Source organism: Anabrus simplex, chromosome 4, assembly GCF_040414725.1.
Source record: "Anabrus simplex isolate iqAnaSimp1 chromosome 4, ASM4041472v1, whole genome shotgun sequence".
Classification (NCBI taxonomy): Eukaryota; Metazoa; Arthropoda; class Insecta; order Orthoptera; family Tettigoniidae; genus Anabrus; species Anabrus simplex.
In genome coordinates, this window is record NC_090268.1 from 131,236,910 (window position 1) to 131,261,347 (window position 24,438).

At 40.2% G+C, this 24,438-nt stretch overlaps 1 protein-coding gene across 1 annotated transcript in view; it reads right to left on the reverse strand.

Moving 5' to 3' along the window:
* Dhit (Double hit) overlaps positions 1 to 24,438 on the reverse strand; it is a 1,255,395-nt gene that overhangs the window by 861,682 nt on the left and 369,275 nt on the right. The window contains exon 2 of the mRNA XM_067145213.2: positions 17,984 to 18,048. The gene's annotated coding sequence lies outside the window, so the exon portion shown is untranslated. The remainder of the gene's footprint in view (positions 1 to 17,983; positions 18,049 to 24,438) is intronic.

The following is a 24,438-nucleotide window of genomic DNA, read 5'->3' on the forward strand; positions in this document are numbered from 1 at the left end:
GTATTAGGTCCTGACGTGCTATCGACCAAAAATCCAGGCGGGAAACCACAGAAAATTATACCTTGATTGACTGATAGTGGGTTTTGAACTGATAGCTAATCTAGTTGTTTTCAGTACGGTAATTAATTATTGGCTTATTAATTATTGGCTTCACGTCCCATTAACTACTTGTACGGTTTTCGGAGACGGCGAGGTGCCGTAATTTAATCCCGCAGGAGTTTTTTTAACGTACCAGTAAATCGACCGACATGGGGCTGTCGTATTTGAGCACCTCCTAATATCATCGGACTGAGCCAGGATCGAACCTGCCAAATTGGGGTCAGAAGCCCAGTGCCTAAACCGTCTGAGCCACTCAGCCCAGCTTCAGGATTACATTATGTCCCCAAACTATCCCACTTCTTCTACTACCACTTTTCTCACATTGGTGGGGTCGCGGGTGCGAACTGTGTGGCACATTTAGATATGGCCCGGTTTTAGTGGTGCTTCGTAGCTATCCCTCCGAATACCTAAATATTCACCGATCAGATTGAGTAACTGGGACAGCAGAAGGTTTGGCCTGCAGAGGCCAAGTTGACTGGTTGATCCCAGCTCAGTCTGGTAGTACTTGCAGGTACTCAAATACGCCAGCCTCGTTTCGACACATATAAAAATACCGGCACCTCGATATCTCCAAAAACCGTGTAAAAGTAGTTGGTGTTTGAAGTCCAACCTGGATAGCCCGGTTGGGACATTCCGGTGCTAAATCGTCGAGAGCGGGTAAAATTAATGTACAGAACTAATAAGAACGCAGCCATACTGACAATATAGTAATATATATTGGCTTGACTTGGGCGGCGGTCTGTACTTGTACTTGTGGCGGTCACCTTACCGTGGTAGCCCTACACATCCTTACGGAGTGTATGGATCTGGCTGATCTGCACCGAAGTGTAAAACTCCCGAGTACCATCTCCCTCATTCTACGAAATGCCCAGTAGCGAACAGACCTCGTCATCCGTTTTATGAGGAATAGTGGCCAATTTTATCGTGTATAAAAGTATATTTTCTATTCGCTTTTAATTGTTATTCTATTGTTAACTTGTTATTCAATTGACTGTGCTTTAATTAGTCTTTGCACGTTATAAATTTCATATTAGAGCCCGTATTGTCAAAGTATCAACTTGTGAAAATTTAGATTTTATAATTCCACATTTACAATACTGTAATTGTCTTTATTACAAAGACTACATTAAATTACACTCGTGAAACATGTTTCGTCCTCTTATAGGACATCTTCAGTCACAAATACAAACACAAATACATAACATTAAAAATAAGGCGAGGACACATTAAAATAAGTGAATACAAAGTCTTTGTGAATACAAAGTCTTTGTATCCTGTGACGCGGCGTGATAGCGTCTTGTCAATCTTCAATGTTAAAATGGTGCAGTGTGACCATGATATGAAGCATGAAGTCCAATTAAAATCATATGTTAAAACTGTTGTCCAAAACAACGCATTGTCAATTATAAAACACCGTAAGTGGCTATGTATAATTGACAATTCGTTGTTTTGAACAACAGTTTTAACATATGATTTTAATTGGACTTCATGCTTCATATCATGTTCACACTGCACCATTTTAACATTGAAGATTGACAAGACGCTATCACGCCGCGTCACAGGATACAAAGACTTTGCATTCACTTATTTTAATGTGTCCTCGCCTTATTTTTAATGTTATGTATTTGTATTTGTGACTGAAGATGTCCTGTAAGAGGAGGAAACATGTTTCACGAGTGTAATTTAATGTAGTCTTTGTAATAAAGACAATTACAGTACAGTATTGTAAATGTGGAATTATAAAATCTAAATTTTCACAAGTTAATTAGTCTTTGTGTATTTTAATGTGTTATTTTAACTTTTAATTTCGAGGTTATATATAACATCACTTCAAAGGAAATGCCTTATCTTATTTAAATCTACTTTTTTACAACATTTTATAAGAAAGAAAGGCATTGCGAATCGCATCCACTGATTATTTTAAATTCTTATTCATTCATCATCATGTTTTAAATTCTATTCAGTGGATACGTTTTAAATTTTAAATTACATTTCGCTTCACCTCGTACTATTAGGGGAAGATGACCTTGATGTTGAGCCCCTTTAAACAACAATCAACATCATCATTGACTTGGGCAGCTTTCGGAAGGCTTAAATATGTCCTGAGAAATCTACACGTGCCGATGTATCTCAAGAGGAAAATGTATGACACGTGCATGGCTTTGATACTGTTACTTTCACCGTGAACACTTGCAAGTCTGTAAGAGAGCAGTATGCTTGGAACCAACTTGTGAGAGCGAAGAGCACTTCAAAATGGACAAAGACTTTGATGGATGGTGACCACGGGAGTGAAGAAGGCGTACCGGCAGAGGAAGAGATGACATCTAATGTCACGTAAGAAGATACTGGATATTCACTGGCCAACAGAGGAAATAACCAGAAGTGGACATCAAAAGGTTAGAGGAGCATGAGAAGAACAAGGAGAAGAATAAGAATAAGAAGTGATATAAAATGTATTTAATAAAATATAAGTTGGGACTGAAACTTGATGCATTATCAACCAGATATTGAAATGAAAATCCACAGCCTGTTTCCAGTCATTCGACCGGGTCAGGAATGGAATGAATGAAGTCCCCATCTAGCGGCGAGGATAGGAATTGTGCCGGCTGCCGAAACCTGTCGCACTGCTCTGGGGGCAATGATTAATGAGTGTCAGATGAAATGAAATGATATTGCGGAGTGTTGCTGGAATGAAATATGATGGAAAACCGGAGTACCTGGAGAAAAACCTGTCCCGACTCCACTTTGTCCAGTACAAATCTCACATGGAGTGACCTGGATTTGTACCACGGAACCCAGCGGTGAGAAGCCGGTGGGCTTCCGTCTGAGCCACGGAGGCTAAGATATTGAAATATTATCACTTAATTGTAATTGTTGGCCAGGGGAAGAAAGAAGAAGAGAAGAAATTATGATGATGATGGTGCTGATGATGCTGCTGCTCCTCATGATGATGATGATGATGTAAATGAGGTTATTGGTACCAAAATAAGCAATCATCCACTTTGCACGAATGTGAGCTATTTATGGATTTTATTCGTGTTCCTTTCCTTCTGTTGAACTGTAATATTAATTTCTTTCTAAAATAACAAAAAATCCTCATTTTTTCGACCGTGAGGAACTAACAGCTGGTATCAAAAGGAGCAATCCTCGAGCTCTGTTGGAATCAAATGGAACAATCTCCAAAGTATTCAAACAGTTGCTTCTTTTCTAGTTACGTGATAGCCTCCATATTGCGAATTTGTTGTCAGTTACTTTGGTTGTCCTGTTCGTCTGTAATTTCTTGATGATTCGTTCATATAATTTGGATAGAACTATATCAAACAGAAAACTGGTTGTATTGTCTAATTCAGAGAATGGAAGAATACTCCTTCTGACACCTATTTCCACAGATGTAAATTTATGTCCTCGCCCCGTGGTGATCCTACTCCTTCCAGGCAACACCCATCACCCCCACTCCTGATCTGCATATACTTTCTTTTAACTACATATCAGCTTTCGTACCAATCTTACATTTCTGGCAGTACCAGAATCGAACTTAGGCTTTCAAGAATGGCAGCTAATAGAACTAATTGTAACTCTACGGAGGTGGACGTGATGATGGTGATAACGACATTGTTGAGTCTGAAGTCCGCAAGCTGGTTTTATCCTCAGATAGCACCAACAAGTGCTATGTAGTTGTAAGGGGAAAAATGACGGCCCCATAATGAGAGGTACCAGGCAAGACGAGGAATGAGGTAGTTTGCCATTGCTTTGGTTACTGAGCCAAAATGTGTTGTTGCCGCACAACCGACCCCATGAGTAATAAATTTCATAACATCCAGACGCACTATCATTTGACATTTGACATTAACATAACAAAATTATTTCAATTCCAGTAGAATAACATGACAAAGGAGGGAATCAAAATTTGAACTTAGATTTCTTGAAATCTGTGATTTGCCTTTCTAAATATCAATTCTGACCCCACATTTGGGACACATTTAAAAATCATTCACTAATCCTGAGGTAAATGAAATGTCGTATGGCTTTTAGTGCCGGGATATCCCAGAACGGGTTCGACTCGCCAGGTGCAGGTCTTTCTATTTGACTCCCTTAGGCGACCTGCGCGTCATGATGAGCATGAAATGATGATGAAGACAACACATACACCCAGCCCCCGTGCCACTGGAATTAACGAATTAAGGTTAAAATCCCCGACCCGGCCGGGAATCGAACCCGGGAACCTATGAACCGAAGGCCAGTACGCTGACCGTTCAGCCAACGAGTCGGACAATCCTGAGGTGATGATACCATAACGGTTGTCCTACAACCCTTAGACGTTATAGCCTATCGGGGGTCCAAACTGTGAGGATATAGACTCTTACGCGCGATTGGGGTAGACTTAATATAATTTAGGGTATAAATTGCACGGTCCAAGACATTTCGAAATTAACTCGTTGTTTTGAAGCATTACCGGATGTGGTATCCTTGGAAAGATGATTTCGAATTAGATTAAACTGTACCATCTCATAACGTTTCTCAGACTTCAGCATCACGAATTACAACCACGTTGAATCGTACTACTTACATAACCGCACGTGCCGACTGGTATGTGTTGATAAGGAGTGGTATGGGTCACGCATACTCACGACACAGATAGCCAGGTTGTGGGAAAGCGGGCGGAAGTAGAAGGCTATAAAATCTGGATCAATGTGAGAGCATTCAGTTTAAAGCAATAACACCCCTCTCCACAGAAATCAAGTATTTAATCTCAAAACCAAGCCCAACCCATGGTACAACAACCCCGCAGGGCCATGGCCTACCAAGCGACTGCTGCTCAGCCCGAAGTCCTGAAGATTACGAGTAGTCGTGCGGTACAGAAGATTTTAAGGTATATTGTTTCAACTAGCAATAAACACACCTCTGACAAACCTCATTGGTTACGATGTTGCCACTGCGCTGGTCAGCACGACGAATCCTCCCGGCCACTATCCTTAACTTTCTGGACCGGGGACGCTATTTCACAGTCAAATAACTCCTCAATCGCAATCATGTACGTTGAGTAGACTTCGAAACAAGCCTCAAATTCGGGTAAAAATCCGTCACCTGGCCGGGAATCAAACCCGGGGCCTCCAAGCTACCTTTACATCGTGGGGCTGGAAAGAATTTAACCTTACATGGATATAAAGAGAAAGCAAATCTGATGACTATGTAAAAATTAACAGGTAATACCGAACGAGTTGGCCGTGCGGTTAGTATCGCGCAGCTGTGAGCTAGCATTCGGAAGATATAGATTCGAATCACATCGTAAGCAGCCCTGGATATGGTTTTCACTCCACGCAGATGCTGGGGCTGTGCACTAATTAAGGCCACGGCCGCTATCTTCCCATCCCTCCCTTACCGAAAACCTTCGATGTGTTAATGCGACGTTTAAAAAGTAGCAAAAAAACGTAACAGCTGTATATTGGTGGAATATTCCATCTGCTTCACAGTTTGCGAGGCAAAGAAAGCTTTAATAATTCTAAAAAAATATTTGTTTCTGTACCGGGAGGTACACCCCAACGCCGCGCATTCAAATTCAGCGCCTAAAGAACTCCTCTATTTGGAAAACAGTGAAACTGAAACTATACCTGCTTAGAACTTGACTCTGAAGATGTCACCACTAAAATCTGATATCATTTTGTTATGGTGAAGTTTCCTGAACTGTGTGAATTTCTACTTGTTTTGTTCTCCATTCATCAAGAAGTTTGAACATTCTCTCATCGATGACACTACCAAAAGCTATGATCATGCACCCTGGTGGGTGGTATAAGAACTTATAATTCAAAAAAGTTGTGTATTCATAAGTTTTTTTACTGATTGATGTTCATTTATTTTTGGGTTGGCAATATTTCCCTTTTATTTCCTCCAGTTTTGAATCTAGCCAATCCCTAATTTCTGTAATTAATTTTCTACCAATCACTGTCGTCTTCTTCTTCTTCTTTTTCGATTTTGAGTGTAACTTAATGTGGCCAATAAAAGTGAGAGGGTGTGGCTAGTTTAATCTTGCATGGTCTCGAACTTTCACAGAGGGTTTAAAAACTGCGGATTTTCACGTTTCTTGGCCAACTGATCGTCATCTTACCGAGTGTGTGTGTCAAGCAGGAGGCGGGCGGCCTCTTCTTCAGCTGGTAGAACTTCTTTAAGGTAATGGCCACATAACATCTTTATTTCTTGCTAGCTCCGCAGTTTAACCCGACGGGAAGGTCCGAATCATTAACTATGTAACCTACTTTTCTAAAAATTTAACTCTCTGCCGGCTAATGTAAAAACTTCATAATATTTTTAACTGTAAATCGGGAATAGAGAGTAAAGTACCCTCTCGAGCTCCCCTTCATTTTTGTAATCTTTCGTTTCTGCAATGTATTAAAGTTATTTCCATCCGAGCAACCTCAGTAGTTTGGGAATAGCCCCTGTTTCGTCGGCCACGCGCCCTATAGGTTTTAAAGTTTTTTGGAGCTCAGTCTTCGACTCCATTCAAATGGTACTCGGGCCGTTTATTTAACCTGTTCTTTTTTCACTAAGGCCCTGTAGGTTGGGTACTAGATACCCCTGTGTAAGGAGATTTCTATTTGTAAATAGTGCCTTGTAAGGCCAGAGATTATTATATATTCATGCAATGTTGCCTTGAGTAGGCTTGGAAAACTGAGAGCCTCTTAGCTCTTTTTCAAAGTTAGATTACTGTATGCCTCTTGAAGGCTAGGTGTTGTAATTTTAGAAGCAAATGCTCTTTGAATTAGGGGATTTCTGCCCTTGTATACATTTTTGCTCTTTTGTAAATTTGAGCTAGGAGCTCAGGAAAAGTAAAGCGAGGGCTTGAAGCCAACGATCTGTTAAAACCACTAATCTTGTCTTTCCTAGACTTGTTTAATAATTGCTACTTGTACCTGTAAAAATTGTTAAGTTTGAAATTTTCGAAAATATAACCTTAAGTTTTAAATTCAATTTTTGACATTGTAGTTAGACCCATTCATCCCGGCACCTTCTTTCACCTCTGCGATCCACAGATACTCCGAATCAGTTTCTACTACTCTCCATGATACTACAATGATATTAGCATATATTCTCCGTTGTATAGCAGAATTATAGAGAGATATTCCGAAGCCTTAGTCGAATAGCTAGTCCTTAAATAGCTACTAGTACAATAATTTACCTCTGCTCAAAGACAAGTAATACAATTATTTTAAATTAATGGTACAACGGAAATAAAATACGAAGTTAATACTGACCTACAGTAAATTGACAAATGTTCGTAGTTTTCTTTTAACAGCACACAGTCTCTACAGTAAATTGAAACGTGTCCGCCTCTGTGGTGTAGGGGTTAGTGTAATTAGCTGTCATTCCCGAAGGCCTGGGTTCGATACCCTGCTCTGCCAAGAAATTTGAAAAGTGGTACGAGGGCTAGAACGGGGTCCACTCAGTCTCTGGAGGTCAACTGAGTAGAGGCGGAGAGGTGTTCGATTTCCACCTCAGCCATCCTCGAAGTGGTTTTCCGTAGTTTCCCACTTCTCCTCCAGGCAAATGCCGGGATGGTACCTAACTTAAGGTCATGGTCGCTTCCATCCCTCTTTCTGGTATGTCCATTTCGATCTTCCCATCCCCCACAAGGTCCCTGTTCAGCATAGCAGACGAGGCCGCCTGGGCGATCTACTGGTCCTCCTTCCCAGTTGTATCCCCGACCCAAAGTCTCACGCTCCGGGGCACTGCCCTTGAGGTGGTAGAGATGGGATCTCTCGCTGAATCCGAGGGAAAAACCAAACCTGGAGGGTAAACGGATTAAGAAAGATGAAAGAAAGAAATTAAAACGTCCCAAGATGTACAACACCTGCATGGAAAATGTAATTCAACATAGGAATTCATCTTTCATATATGGTGAATCGTCCTTGGTGCTGGTAATATAACTTAATCCTCCGACACCTGATTACCGGTACCAAATTTCGGATAAGTTGTACAGAAGTAAACGAGACTGCAGAGCTAGTTTTAAAAATAGATGATTGTGGAAGTGCTTAGTTCATGTAGAGAAGTGTGCAGACTAAACGCTGAAAGGCATAACAGTCCGTAATGAATATGCATTCTTCTTCTTCTTCTTCTTCTTCTTCTTCTTCTTCTTCTTCTTCTTCTTCTTATTACTACTATATAAATAGAGATATTTGATATTATGTGAGTGATCGTGATCAGATACTCAGAAAGGAGGGTTGTCCACAATCTGTATAAAAATCTGATTATGAAAATGAAGCAGGAAGGAGTGAGGCAGGGTTGCCGTATTTTCCTTCTCCTTTTCAAAGTTTATACAGAACATACGATAAGGTAAATGAAAGAGAGATTTGCGAAGTTAATAACAATCCTAGGAGAGAAAGTCTCCGAGATTTATCGATAATATTCTTATTTTATATGAATCTGCAGATCTGGATAAATTTCTGATTGGTATGAACCAAGTGTTGGCGAAGAACAACACGAAAATAAATAAAGGCTAAACAAAATTAATGCCGAGTGATTGACGGCACGATTTCGGTCAAGTAGCTGTAAGCTTGTATTCGGAATATAGGGATAGACCCAGGCATGAATATTACAAACAGATTAAAGTAGATGTACGATGTAGTAATTATGTAGAAATGTGAAAGTGAGCGCAGGATAGGGTGGCATGGAAAGCTGAATCAAACCAGTCCACAGACTGATTATCCAAACATCAACTCATGAAAATAGGCTACAAAATCAGGATGCAAGCTTTGATTCAAACGGTCCTGAGTTCGATTGCCGATCGGATAGGGGATCACCCTGTTTCTGGGACTGAGCGTTTGTGGTTGTCCCAATGTACTCCTCTTCATATACACACAGCACTCCATGCCTTGAACCACAATAGAGACACAAAAAGTCAATATATCCTTCCACATAAAGTTGGCGAAAAAAAGAGCATTCGGCCGTGAAATACGGCCAAGCCCAATATGGCAACAGTGGCCTCACTAGGGAGTGGGAAATCGAGCAGAAGCAGGACAAAAGTAAGAATACTAAGTCTATCAAATTTGGGTCAGTATGAGAGCGTTCGTTTTGAAACAATGAAACTTGTCTCTACAGAAATCAAGAATGTAATCCAACGTATAAAAGCAAATAAAGACCTCCACAGGCCATGAAGGCCCTTGGAGGGGTGGAAGGTAATGGCTTCCACTATCCTTAACCTCGGCACCTGGTGGGGTAGAGTGGTTAGCTGGTTAACCTGGTACTCGTGTTTGGTGCAGGCTGAGTGAACCTCAGGGCCATGTGCACCTCCGGAAGTGGAAATCTCATTTCTTAAATTTTTTACTTCTTGACGGGGAATCGAACCCACGTCCTTCCGGGTGAACCGAGTACGCCTTTACCGCCTCGGCCAGGCAGCACCTAACATAGGTAATTTGATATCTGCATAGAAAGTGATGATGATGATGATGATGATGATTGTTGTTTAAAGAGGCCTAACATCTAGGTCATCGGTCTCTAATGGTACGAAATGAAATTACAAATTAAAAGTTCAATAATCACCCATTGACCAAAATAAAAAATATCATGAAGAATGAATGGATGGATATGAATTTAAAACAATCAGTGGAACCGACCCAAAAACTATCATAAAAAATTGTATTTCTGACCAAGGGACCACTTCTAAAGCACAATCCTGAATCGAGGATGCTTGTTGTCTAAAGGGGTCCAAAATCCAGGTCTAAGGCCCCTCATAATGGTACTTGTCGCCAGTAAAGTAGAACCATGGTATTTGTCATGTTGGGGTACTGATCAAAAGTAGCGTAGACTCAAGGTGTTCCACACATGAAGGTACTACTCACAAGTGTTGTATGTCGTACCATTAACGTAGGCCTATGGTTTTACTCACATAATGGCGCCACTCGTAGGCAACGCAAACCGATGGTGTTCCTCACCTAGGTGTACTAATCATGGGCACCGGTATTCCCGTGGTGTTCCTCACATAGTGGGTACTAATCACAGGCAACGCCCAGACTCATTGTGTTTCTCACAATGGTACTAATCATGGGTACGTGAAACCCACAGTGAACCACTCTCTGCTGCTACTAATCACAAACCTACTGTGTACCTAACATAGTGGTACTACCCGCAAGTAAAGGTGACCCTTGGTGTTCCCCACGTGATGGTACTAATCGAAAGTAGTTTCATGGTTCTAATACAATGATCCCTTGGTCGCCCCTTTCAGTCCCCTATCACGACAGGCAGGGGATACCGTGGGTGTATTTTTCGTCTGCATCCCCACCCACAGGGAGTAGACAGAGAGAAAAAAGGAGAAAAAGAAGGGATCCGTCACTTCGAAAAATCAAGTAACGGACGAATACAATGATCCCTTGGTCGCCCCGTTTAGTTCCCTCTCACGACAGGCAGGGGATACCGTGGGTGTATTTTTCGTCTGCATCCCCACCCACAGGGAGTAGACAGAGAGAAAAAAGAAGAAAAAAGGTAGGGATCCGTCACTTCGAAAAATGAGGTAACGGACGAAGAAAGGCAAGGACCACAAAGGGCGTGAAAATGAAAGACTCCCTAGGCCTCGAATGCTCTAATAACGTCGGGGTCGGAAAAGAACAGGAATTGACCAAGGGAGGTTGGACAGGATAGATGAATGTGAGGAGCCTGGCACAAGTGAGTGGTAGCAATGCCCGGACTCAGTTCAGGGCCCCGTGGTCGCCACCCCACGCTCCCAAGTTGAGAGAACCTTGGGCCCCTTTTAGTCGCCTCTTACGACAGGCAGGGAATACGGTGGGTGTATTCTTCATCTTCATATACATATATTTATATGCAGTATATAGACGACAAAAATACTTGTTAACATTTTCTACTTTTCTGATCTTCGCTTACGTACTGCACGAGTGTTCTTATTCCTTTACTGCGAGAATGGTTTTTCCAAGAAATCACAGATATACATATATATCACTCCTTCTAGGTTAATTATCTTAGATAGAAATTAAGATATTAAGATTTAAGATGTTTTAAAATATCTTCCTCGCTCTCTTCTTAAGGTAAAGCACTCTATACAACGCAGCCCTCATTTTAAGCTTATTTCTAAAAGTAATGATCGTATTTACCGTATATCAGAAACGCTCGGCGATGTTAAGATATCACTCAAAGACTCATTGAGATATATATTTCCTAGAATTCAATACAAGACACAAAAAAGAAAATATAACGGAACTTATGTAACTTTTGTGAAGAGACTATGACTCTGCAAGATACCTCTACTTCAATAAGGAAATTGATATTCATGCTCACTAAGGCAAATAAGTCAAGCAACTTTAGAGTATAATATGCTCATTTGCTTTCATCACTTTGTATATTTGTACTCTCTTCGTTATCTAAGGGAACGAACTTCAAACAGTCGAGTTCAGCTCACGTCCCAAGCAATTTTGTCAACTGTACATACATACCAAGAAAGGTAGAGTGTAATAATGTCATTGGCTGTACGTCCCAATAACTATTTTTACGGTTTTCCGAGTCGCCAAGGTGCCAGAATTTAGTCCTGACAGGTCGATAATTTCAAGTATTTAGGCTGTGTGTTCTCCCAGGATGGTAATATAGTAAGTGATATTGAATCAAAGTGTAGTAAAGCTAATGCAGTGAGCTCGCAGTTGCGATCAGCAGTATTCTGTAAGAAGGAAGTCAGCTCCCAGACGAAACTATCTTTACATCGGTCTGTTTTCAGACCAACTTAGCTTTACGGGAGCAAAAGCTGGGTGGACTCAGGATATCTTATTCATAAGTTAGAAGTAACAGACATGAAAGTAGCAAGAATGATTGCTGGTACAAGGAGGTGGGAATAATGGCAGGAGGGTACTCGGAATGAGGAGGTAAAGGCTAATTCATGAATGAACTCGATGGATGAAGCTGTACGCATAAACCGGCTTCGGTGGTGGGGTCATGTGAGGCGAATGGAGGATACGTTACCTAGGAGAACAATGGACTCTGCTAATGAGGGTAAGAGAAGTAGAGGGAGACCAAGACGACGATGGTTAGACTCGGTTTCTAACGATTTAAAGATAAGAGGTATAGAACTAAATGAGGCCACAACAGTAGTTGCAAATCGAGGATTGTGGCGACGTTTTGTAAATTCACAGAGGTTTGCAGACTGAACGCTGAAAGGCATAACAGTCTATAATGATTATGTATATATGTATGTATGTATGTATGTATGTATGTATGTATGTATGTATGTATTTAGAACATTTTACTGTGGTGGTTACCATGCCTACATATTAGATCCACTACTACTACCACTAGAAGGCAGTCTGTTCTTGACATTATAACATGACTAAGCTTAGTCTCATTACACTCCCACAGTGTTTATTATTATATTTTGGTTGCTATAAGCGTAATTTGAAATTTGTGTCACAATGTTAATTAAATGTCATTCACCTATTGGCATTCTGTAGTTCCCCCTACGGTATTATTTTATTTGCTCCTTGCGAGTTTGTTTCTTACCTTCCCCACTATGCGCTTTTGAATGATCTAATGTAGTGGTCTTCTGTTCCGTGGTGCGATCCACCACTTTCTTTTTTGCTAGGGGCTTTACGTCACACCGACACAGATAGGTCTTATGGCAACGTTGGGATAGGAAATGCCTAGGAGTTGGAAGGAAGTGGTCGTTGCCTTAATTAAGGTACATTTGCATTTGCCTGGTGTGAAAATGGGAAACCACAGAAAACCATCTTCAGGGCTGGCGACAGTGGGATCCGAACCCATTATCTCCCGGATGCAAGCTCACAGCCGCGCGCCCCTAACCACATGGCCAACTCGCCCGATACGCGATCTACCATCAGAGATGATTCTAGTATGACTCTTAGTCATATGACCTATTCATGTTTTTGAGTAATATTTAACCGATCTTCAATTGGTTTTACTTGGATTATCAGTTGTACATCCACAGTGTACAGAGGGGATTTTTTAGTTCTGGTCTGTGTATCACTTATTCCACCATGGAATGTATGGAAAGGATCCCAGTAAATCCTGGGTAGGGTATTAAGACCCGTTAAGATACAATGTTAATTAGTACAGTGATAACTTTTTATGTAGACAGAAGTTGTTAAAAGAGAGGCCTGTATTTTGTGTCTCCTGATCTGGTAATCTAACTCCGCATATGTTACATTTGGTATTTTCACTTACGTGACACATGACGACGTGGTACATATTCTGTTCGTCGCAAAAAAAAAAAAAAAAAAAAAATGCTCCTGTAAATTCCAGTCTGTATATTTCAGTTATTTTATTGAACATTGTGATTTAATTCGAGCTCAAATAAGTATTTTCATAATGGCTAAAATGACGCCACCCTACCCATCATTTGCTTGAGTTGAGTCTGGTTTTAAGAATATTCTGATTTACTTCTGTTATTATCAACTACTATTTGCTTTGCCGGATTGTATATTTTCTAATTTACAGTTATACATATCGTTGGTGTTTATGTAAAGAGCTTATTGGAATGTTAACCCATTATTTTAAAGAGTATTCATTTCTTGATTTCCCTTGGTTTAATTTTATGCAGATAAATTAATGGCGTAACTTAGTAAATTTCCCTTTTTTAAATGGGAACTATATTTATCAAGACAAACATAACAGATCTTCATCTGGTCATTATTTAATTTAATTTCCATCTGTAAAATCGTGGAAATAAAGAAGTCAACGGTTTGTTTTAATGTTTACGTCCTGTTCGGGTTTATTTGGTTGTGGTGTATGTCAGCTGTTTCATTGTGCTGAACGTGCTGCTTATTTCTCTTAATTTGTGGGATAATTATGTTGATCCTGTATACATTCTCTAATTGTCATTATTTATGCTTCATTTGACAAGACTACAACAGGTGGACCTCTAGGATTGTTCACTGGAGACCATTGGGACACAAGAGAGGCATTGGAAGACCCCAGAAGAGATGGCTCGACGACGTAAAGCTGTTGGCTGGAACACGCTGGTTCCAAGTGGCTCAAGACCGAAGACGATGGAAACATATGGAAGAGGCCTATATCCAGCAGTGGATTGAAATAGGCTAGAAAAGAAGAAGAAGAAGAAGAAGAAGAAGAAGAAGAAGAAGAAGAAGAAGAAGAAGAAGCTTTGGTTGTGCTCAACTTCCTGTGTTGTTTCATAATATTTTACTGAGCTATCTAACTTATATACCTGGTTACCTTCAATATTACCTCGATTAGTGAACCATTGAAACTCGACCTCGTTACTCGCGTTAATTTGCAAATATACAAAGCATTATGCATCACATTATTAATTTCCTATGAGTTTAGTCTTGGAAATGTATTCATAACTGACCTATTCTTCGGTACAGTATCTGTCACGCTGTGATTTAGTTCCAAGCTCTGAAATCTATCTATTTAACGTCGTTAACTCCTCCTGTTCTTTGATATGTATTTATTTTCCACCTTCATTTGTTTAATTAAAATCTTTTGAATGAGTAGATTTAGATGAGACTCGTTATTTAGTAGATTGGTGCAATATCTCATTCGTTTCACTTTTGCGTTTCGGTATTAGTGTTAATCCGCTCTATGGAGCCCAACTTTTTCCACGTTTGTATTTGATTAATAACTCCGGGCGTGATACATTACAGGTAAGTTGATATATCTATCTATTCTGGATGTGTACTTGTGTTTTTGGAGTTTGATTTCTGTATGTATTCGGTCTGGGTTGAAATTGTAATACAGTTAAGGCTACTTGCTAGCCCAAACTAACTTCGCACATGTTATATTTGGTATTTTCACTTACGTGATACATGTGCACGTGGTGCATACAGAGGCGTGACAATTGTTAGACTCTACAGAAATTCTTGAATGTTTCCATTGTCGGATTACCTATTACCTGCCTGACTATAAAAATATTTTTCTGCTGCAGTGGAGGACGTTTAGGTATTAGTAAATTATACAACACAAGTTACATTCTCTTTCAATTACATCAGTAGCGATATTATAGTCAATAGACTCATCTAACAATATTAAATTCCAGTTTTGAGGATTTCTCTTTTGAGTGTCATTAGGTAAAATGGATTACATGAAGTGGTTCTGTGATATTTTGCTGGTATAATTCGCTGTGCTTTGTGCTGTTTACTATCCAAACTCTTGGAAACTGTTGACATAGGATTAGCAACAGACCAAACAGAAATATTTAATCTCAACGTAATATTTAAAAAATAGGAATAATACAGTATTTCACAAAGTTTAGTAAGTAGGATGAATATTTGACTGAAATATAGGGAGTTCCATGGAACAAATTATAAAGACAAGTGAGTGCAAAAACAAGAAGTAAGGCAATTTAATTTGGGCTTTCTCCTTTGAGTCTAATAATCTGCACACTTCTGTATTGTTTACGTCGCAGAAGTGCTCCTGTACATGCCGGTCTGTATATTTACGTTATTATATTGTACATTATCATTTAATTCGAGCTCAAGTAAGTATTTTCATGATGGCTACAATGATGCCACCCTACTCTTTATATGATGTACCCATAATTTACTTCAGTTGAGTCTGGTTTTAAGAATACTCTAATATACTTCTGTTATTATTAACTACTATTTGCTTTTCCAGGTTGTAAATTCCCTAATTTACAGTTCTACTTATCGTTGTTGTTTATTTAAACAACTTATTGGAATTTTAACTCATTAATTTACTGAATGTTCATTTCTTGATTTCCATTGGTTTAATTTTATGCTGGTAAATTAATGGCGCAACCTTTTTTAAATGGTAACTATATTTTTGGTTTACTGTATTACAACATTAAACATAAAGCTAATCCAGAAACACAAATACTTAAATCCTTTTATTAACCTAATATAATCGCTGAAGGATAGCCCAACATCACGAAAGATAGAATCTCGTATCTGACAACAGATGGAAGCACTTAACTCAAATATTTTAATTTTGTCGGTTAACCTAATTTTCCGGGCATGCCTTGAATTGAAATATAGACAGTGCTGGCAGCACTATATGCAAATAAATGACGGTGCAACCAAGAGTTGTGAGCACTCCATGGATTTGTGTCTGTAATAACAGTTCAGAACATTGTCATCCGGAGACACGCGTCCGCCAAGTAGAGGAAAAAGATTGAAGCAACATTCGTGTGTAATGGTTACGTCCACAAGAGTACAGCATAACAGTATTCAATTCTTGTTCAGAGATGGAGCTTTGACTGGGAAAACTGTCACTAGGTGTATCTGTGCTCCATAGTAACGTACGTCAACACGCTTATAGCCTTACAGCCAAGTTCTCTCCCCCATCGTAATAGTCACTACCTTGACATGGTGAAGAAAGCCCTGAAGGCTGAAGGGTAAATGTTTCATCTCCAATGCTCTATGGAGCCGAGACGTGGACTCTCTTTGCTACAGACCCGAAGAAAATGGCTTCTTTTGACATTTGGTCTTAATGAAGACTGTTACGCACATCCTACACACCATTTCTCAGCAAATATTCCATTACTAACCAGCTCAGCCTGAGAATCCGATTATCATCAATATGGTATTAAAAAGTTCACCATTTTTGCGACACTGTGATGTAAGAACGGCAGCATAGAAAAACTGATCTTCATTGGAAATGTTCCAGGGAAGAAAGATAGTGCACAAGTTCCCGCTCGACGGTCGAAGAAGAAACAAGAACAATAGCCTCTTCAGAGATCACGATGCTCACAACTGAGACATCTACAAATGTATGAGAATTATGTAATTTATTCACATTTTAGTTTGTCACTCCTAGATATATATAAGGAGTCCCTAAAGTCCGGTAGTACTTTTATTAATTTATTACATAAAAACTACAAATGATACAGATTTCATATATACAGTACTTGCTGATGTACCCGTGCTTCCCTACGTAATTCTCAGAAAGGCTGTCTTTGTGGTTTTCCCAGCTGAAATCAACATAGTTCATTAGAATGACCCCTGTAGGAATGTAGCAATTAAAAGCAATGTTATCATATAAAATATTCGATGAAATGAAAAACTGCACATTTTCTCACTTTTAACGAACAGTACTTCGCTGCCGATCTAACAATCCAAAGTTCCAGTGCTGGAATGGCCAGGTCACAGACAGCCGTGAACACTCCTCTGCCATTATTCCGTTAAATGGGCACACTGCTCCTTGTAATCAGTACCTTACAGTAGAGGCTGAATTGCTGGAATGCTGTGATGAACCAGTTTGGTTCGTACCAGTAGTGTCAGAAATATTTATGAACCAGAGGAATGCCATGGTAAAGAAGAGAGAGATCTAACTCCCTACCTACTTCCCGCAAGTATTCAGGCAGGCTATAATACTCGGTACGCAGCAGTAATCACATCTATCGGAGAGGAGTGATAGCAGAAGACACAAAGCACATCACAATAAACAATGGTCAATGTATTGTTATTGTTGATTAATAATCGTGACTCGGTGCTGATATGGACTTAGCAACAAAAATCAAAATTCATCATTCAAAATTTAAAATTATCATTGCCGGTACGATAAAAATGTGTAAGACATAAACGATCGGGAATTGAATTCTATATAACTTTATAGTTATGTAGCATTTTATATAATAGATGTACTAAAATGTTCAATGTTACAGCTAATGCTCTTAGTTCCCGCAATCACCACAGTGGCGATTTGTAAAGATGGCGACATCTGGCGAAGAGCGCGCTTTCTCTGTTCAACCAACAACCAGCATCTTTCATTCTGGAGGATATAAAGAAACATGTTCAGCACCGGGACAGGTGCCTGAACAGCGAAAGTGATTACCTGTAGACTCTCTCGAACTACAATCAGTATGCTGTCATTTTGATCTACGTAGAGGTTATGTTTCTATTTACCAGTCTATGTTTTAATTGAACAACCCCGTATGCAGTATTTATGTAACATATCAGTTACTTACATATGGCAGGGACCACCTGTTGATGCTATCCAAAACCTTTCCTTTGATGCTGGTCGGACACCTACCTGGAAGCAAGAAGCTTGTGTTAATAAGAGAGCTTTACAATATTAGAATGAAAACTACTAGGGTAGGAAATACACGTAAATTCATTTGAACATTACGAAAATTAAAAATTTTTTACTGGACGTTGACATAGAATATTAAGTCCGTGTAGATGAATATCAAAAGAATTCTACACTTCTGAAAAACCATATTCGATACGTCATTAGAAGCAAAGTTTAATACAAATAAATTTAAAAGTAACTTGATAAGATCAAAAATCATAGATGATGATGATGATGATGCTTGTTGTTCAAAGGGGCCTAACATCGAGGTCATCGGGCCCTAATGGTACGAAATGAAATAACAAGAAGTTCAAAGTAATCCACTGACCAAAATAAAATAAAAAATGTCATGAAGAATGAATGGATGGACATGAACCCAACAAAAACAAAAAACAAACAAACCAACAAACAAAACAGTGGATCAGACTCAAAAGAGATCGTAAATAAAGGTATTACTGACCAAGGGACCACTCATAAAGCACAATGATGCTTGATGCCTAAAGGGGTGCAAAATCCATGTCTAAGGCCCCACAGAATGGTACATGTCGCGAGTAAAGTAGAACCATGGTATTTGTCATGTTGGGGTACTAATCAAAAGTAGCGAAGACTCACGGTGGTCCACACAAGATGGTACTACTCACAAGTATTGTACTTCGTACAGGTAAAGCAGACCTATGGTGTTTCTCACACAATGGCGCCACTCAGAGCCAACGCAACCCGATGAGTTTCCTCACCTAGGTGTACTAGGCACGGGTGCCGGTCCCACGGGCCCCGTGGTGTTCCTCACATTGTGGATACTATTCACAGGCAACGCAGACCCACGGTGCCGCTCATATAGTGGTACAACTCACAGGCTACGCCCAGACCCGCGGTGTTGCTCACATGGGTACGACGCACGGGTACTGGAAACCCCCAGGCCAGGCTTTTTACTGCAACTAATCACAAACCTATTTCGTACCAATTTAGTGATACTACTCGCAAGTACAGGCAACCCATGGTGTTCCCCGCATGATGGTACGAATCAAGAGTAGTTTCATGGTTCTAATTCAATCATCCCTTGGTCGCCTAGCAGGTTCGTGGAGAAAGAATTGTAATGTTACTACATTGGAATGTTCTATCCCTCATAACGTTATAGTTTTAAGTTAAATTCCCTTTAAAAACTACACGAGGGTAGCGGTTATACTGTGATTCACTGAAATACACAAGTCCGGAGTCGAACTCCTTAAAATTTGTAAGTCCCTCAACAAGACATTACTCACTGAAAATGTTTGGGTAAACTATGAGTTAGGATCACATTATTTTGTATAGTATTTAAACTTGGTTCAGTGTAAGAGAAGGCGTTATAGCCTTCACCACTCGAAGTAAAGGAAGACATTATAAATAAATAAGTAAATAAATAAATAAAATCTTCAGTGATAAAGTGACAGTGATTCTTCCATAAAATAATAGGACAAACTCGTCATTGCATTTTTGGCCATAGCTGTTCATCTCTTAATTTTAGGAGCACAGTTACCTAAACTGAAAATGACTGAGCCAAGGTATAACATTTCTGTGACGTTCTCCAATTCACTTTCATGTTAAATAAGTGAATTCCGGTGGGATACGTCTAATATCGCTGTTAACATTTTGAGTCACTTTTCTGCGCCTGAGTTAACGAAGAGAGAAAGAGCAAGAGGCTAGTAAATGAAATACCCGATTGCTTCAAACCATAAATTCTCTTCTTTCTAGAAAAAGGACGTAATAAAATCTTGTTCGTTGTGTGTTTGAAAGAAGTGAAGTACGTCATTAACTTAAGAGGTTTGGTTCCTTTCCGTAACGATCTGTTCATGTAATGTTACTCAGAGGAAACAAACTTTATTGGATACGGTGTGTATCTGAATTCTTTTATTCGCCCTCGTAATCTACTACACTTGTTAATCAGCCATAAATGTGAAGAACTTCTTTACATTTTTCTCTGACATTTCTCTATTTCAACTCGAAATGTAATTTGTCTTTATTCTTCTTGTGGTATTGGTTCCTTTCATAACTGTATAATTAAAGCGTATTGGAACTCGCCTTCAACCAACCGTACAAGGCTGCTGCAAAGGAGCCTCTGGGCCCCAGACATGGTCGCGAATATTATTCCATTCAATCCAGTCTCTCTTTCTTCCCTGTTGTTTTGTCAACGGACGTGGCCCACTGTTTGCGAGGTTATTTTAATTAGGTGAACCAGTTTTTACAATAGTCAAAAAAGTAAAATACAAATCCACGACACTGCAGCCCTCTACTGAGCCAAGGCCTACTAATCAAAAGTACTGCGCTTGGCGCCAACGTGGGGAATCGCACGTAGTCTATTATACAATCTTATTAATTACATTGAGTACTGAGTTTCTCTCATTGGTTGTGTTGTATGTCCGGCGCTCCCTTCTCGCTCCGTCAGCCAGCTGCACGCGCGCCTGTGTATCATTCTGCTAGCTTCGACGCGCAGCCCTCAGTGCGCGTGCCTGACCATCGAGTGTACTATAAATAGGAGCTCCCGGCCTGCTCACTTGCCCACTTGCCCCGGTGTCCAGCTCCAGAATACACCCTACGTCGAGCACGGAGGCTACTCCTCTTGAAAATGTGCTTCGACCAGGTGGACTGAATTTCTGGCAGTACGAGGTTTCACCTCTGGTCACCGCTCCCTTACCCGTTTCCGCTGCCTAAGTCCCATAATTCTTTTACAAGCCATTTTCATTCCCTAAGTTATGCAAGCTCCCTTAGTTTCGCTAGGTGGAATTTCTTCAATCAATTGAACTTGCTTTTTTGGAATTCAGGCACTTCAACAAACAAGGACTCTCATGACATTTATGTTAGTGTGCCAGATAGTTCTCGACTATCAACGTGTCAATTCACGAAGACTATCTTTTCAAGATAGAAGTGTATATAAAGACTGCAAACCTGTACATATTGTATAAAGACAGACTTTTCTCAAGATTCAATATTCCTTTTTGCTTCAAAATAAATTTCAGTTATTTGTGTAAATATCATAAAGTGAAGCAAATAAAGTTGTGTTCTGTAAACTTCAACTTTGGTTACAACAGGTTGGCCGGCAGGCGTGCCCAGATTACCTGCCTTCCGTTGACTCATCACTCCCCGCTCCGTGACATAGAAACAAGAACTGCACTTCACACACTTTATCCGTGCATCACATGAGATCTTCTTCTTCTTCTTTCTCTTTTCTTCTTTTCCTGCCGCTTTTTCCCACATCTGTGGGGTCGCGGGTGCGAACTGCGTCGCACATGTGGATTTGGCCCTGTTTTTACGGCCGGATGCCCTTCCTGACGCCAACCCTCTATGGAGGGATGTAAGCACTATTGCGTGTTTCTGTGGTGGTTGGTAGTGGAGAGTGTTGTCTGAATATGATGAGGAGAGTGTTGGGACGGACATATACACCCAGTCCCCGAGCCAGAAGAATTAATCAGAAGCGATTAAAATCCCCGACCCGGCCGGGAATCGAACCTGGGACCCTCTGAACCGAAGGCCAGTACGCTGACCATTCAGCCAACGAGTCGGACGTGCATGACATGAGATAACAATTAAAATTAAGAAAATAAGAATAAATAAAAATAGTAATTAAAAATTAAGAAAATAAGCTTGTTCCTTATGACAGGAGATGTTGGAAATGCTCTCCTCCTTGTATGGTTTCAATTTTAAAATTTTCGTAGCCCGCCATGCTGAGCTTTTCGAAACCCCGCTTCTTGTCCAAGTCGTCTTAGGGATTTTGTAGGCGTATGTTCTAATATTTCCGCGATTTCATTTACTTTTTCACCCTGAAGTACGCATTTTTTTTTATACTTACCTTCATATAGATTAAAGAACCAGTTCCTCTCAATCTGTTTACGAGTTTCCGCACAGTCTCTCTATGTGGAGGGCGTACACCTGGAAATTGTGTTACAATTCACTTAACGATTTCCCTGCAAGACTCTGTTTTTAGATATTATTGTACATAAATACCCTTTTCTCTACCGTTACACATGTGGAGGAATTATGAGAATTATACCCCGAAGTAACACTTCACAACTCGAGAACAGTTGGAGCGGCAGATCAACACTTAATACACGTTCTAAGCACGGACCTGAACTGCGAAGTGCGTGCATTTCCGTGCTGCCGCTGCGCTGTGTAACGGGAAGTGAGAGAATAAAAGAGGATAATATGTTCTCACACATTTTCAGCTCTGAGGATTGTGATTTTTGGGTAGGTTTTTGTTCAATTTTGTTCTCCTAATGTATGGTATAGAACACACTGGTATTTCATTTACTAGCCTTGTCTGAACTGTTCTCTCCCTCTAAGGCTAGGTTTACACTAGGAAGTATTGTGCATGTTACTGCTGCAAATTGCTGCAAGGCACTTGCTGTTGGGTTTACACTTCATGTAAGAAAACTAAGCAACTTATTTGCACAAGTTGTTCACAAGTATCTTACAGCAATAACTTGCCGGTACTGTTTACACATGCTTGCAGTGCCAGTCCACCGAAATGGCGGCATACAGGTAGATCGTATGTGCTGTAACTCTCTTAATTCTTATGAATAGGGGAAAAAGAGGAGAGTTAGGAAGAAAAGAGATTAGAGAATACGGTTAGCTTTCAAAATTTGTTTAGAATGGCTACAAAAGATCTGGAGTGCGTATTGAAATTAATTAGAATGAAGTGGAAATGTGCTACCTGACATTTCTGTGTGATTTTCTCCTAGATATAAAATTCACAATAAACGGGCCCGCCCATTTCATACCCGCGGTAAATGACAGAGGTAAAATGCTAGAAAATATTATTTCATTTTCTAATTCAACTATATAAACTTTCTACTCTTTTGAAACTTTATATTCGTAGGATGTGGGCACATTGTTCCAGCGCCCGGTACCCGGAAATTCCCTCGTCCGAAAATGCAGCTGCTGCTTTGGTCAAACTCGCTATGAAAAGTCCCGTCGAAATGCCGCTACGTTATGTGTTTATACATTAGCGTAGGTGGAGCCTGCACTGATAAAACTTACCTCATCTCCTGGACAAGAAACGCGTAAAATTTCATAAAATCACAACCCAAAATCCAATGCACAGTACATTGACATCTCAAGAAAGAGCTACCCACGGTAATAGATATTCTGTCATGGAAACAAGGAATCAACAACCTCCACTTTCAGATGCACAAAATAATAATATAAACGTCCGGCTCGTAGCTAAATGGTAAGCGTGCTGGCATTTGGTGACAGGGGCCTCGGGTTCGATTTCCGGCAGGGTCAGGAATTTTAACCATAATTGGTTAATTTCGCTGGCACGGGGGATGGGTGTATGTGTTGTCTTCATCATAATTTCATCCTCATCACGACGTGCAGGTCGCCTACGGGTGTCTAATCAAGAGACCTACACCTGGCGAGCCGAACATATCTTCGGACACTCTCGGCACTAAAAGCCATACGACATTTCATTTTTATTATTATTGTTGTTATTACTATTATTATTTTATTACTATATTTACCTTTGTTTTGGAACATACTTTGTCCGAAATCGTAGCTATGTTATTCTCTATGAATTCCATAGCTGAAAAATTCAGCCACCCAGACTCGGCTGGTTTCTTCACTTCCTGGTAAAACTGTTTTCAGGCTGTGTCATTTTCTCAGTATTTCCATCGGTAGCGTGTTAAAGTCCTCCACATTCTTACTGGCAGCATTGGGTGTCTTAGTTTTGTCTTTGAATTCATTGCTCTGAACGTCCCAAATTTCTGGGGAGCTCTCGATTTTTCGTGTTAATTCACGAGTGTCCCTCCTGGACAACTGAGCGGCGTGGTGCTTGCATGAATTTAATTGCGTTTTCTAAACTAAATTACAACGCACAGAAAAATGGATGTGTAAAATGTGATCACCTACTTACCAACTTGCGCCTTCCACTTGTTCGAATTAGAATTGGATTCTATCCGGGCAAGTAACTTGCGCAAGCTCATGATGTGTCTTTCACACTGCTAGCACGAGACCGACTGCAAGCGTCTAGCCCAAGAAATTGCTAACCACTGCAAGTCAACTTACTGAGGAATTTAGACTTGCAATTGGCTCAGCTTGTTGCTCTGTGCTAGTAAATTGCTGCAGTAACTTGCTCGTGTAAACCTAGTCTAAGGTAACTCAGTCGCAATAAAATGACTCAGAATGTAAATAAAGACACTAGACGTAACTTGTGTCATCTCGTGTGATCCTCAAATAGCAGCAATAAAGACTATGTGGTTATATGGATATCGCAAAAATGGATGCAGCGCCATAATGAGGTGTACACCCCACGTTGAGAAGTGAAGTAGTTTGCCGTTGCTTTCTTTACTGGAGCGGAAAGTGCAATACAGGCACGACTGACCC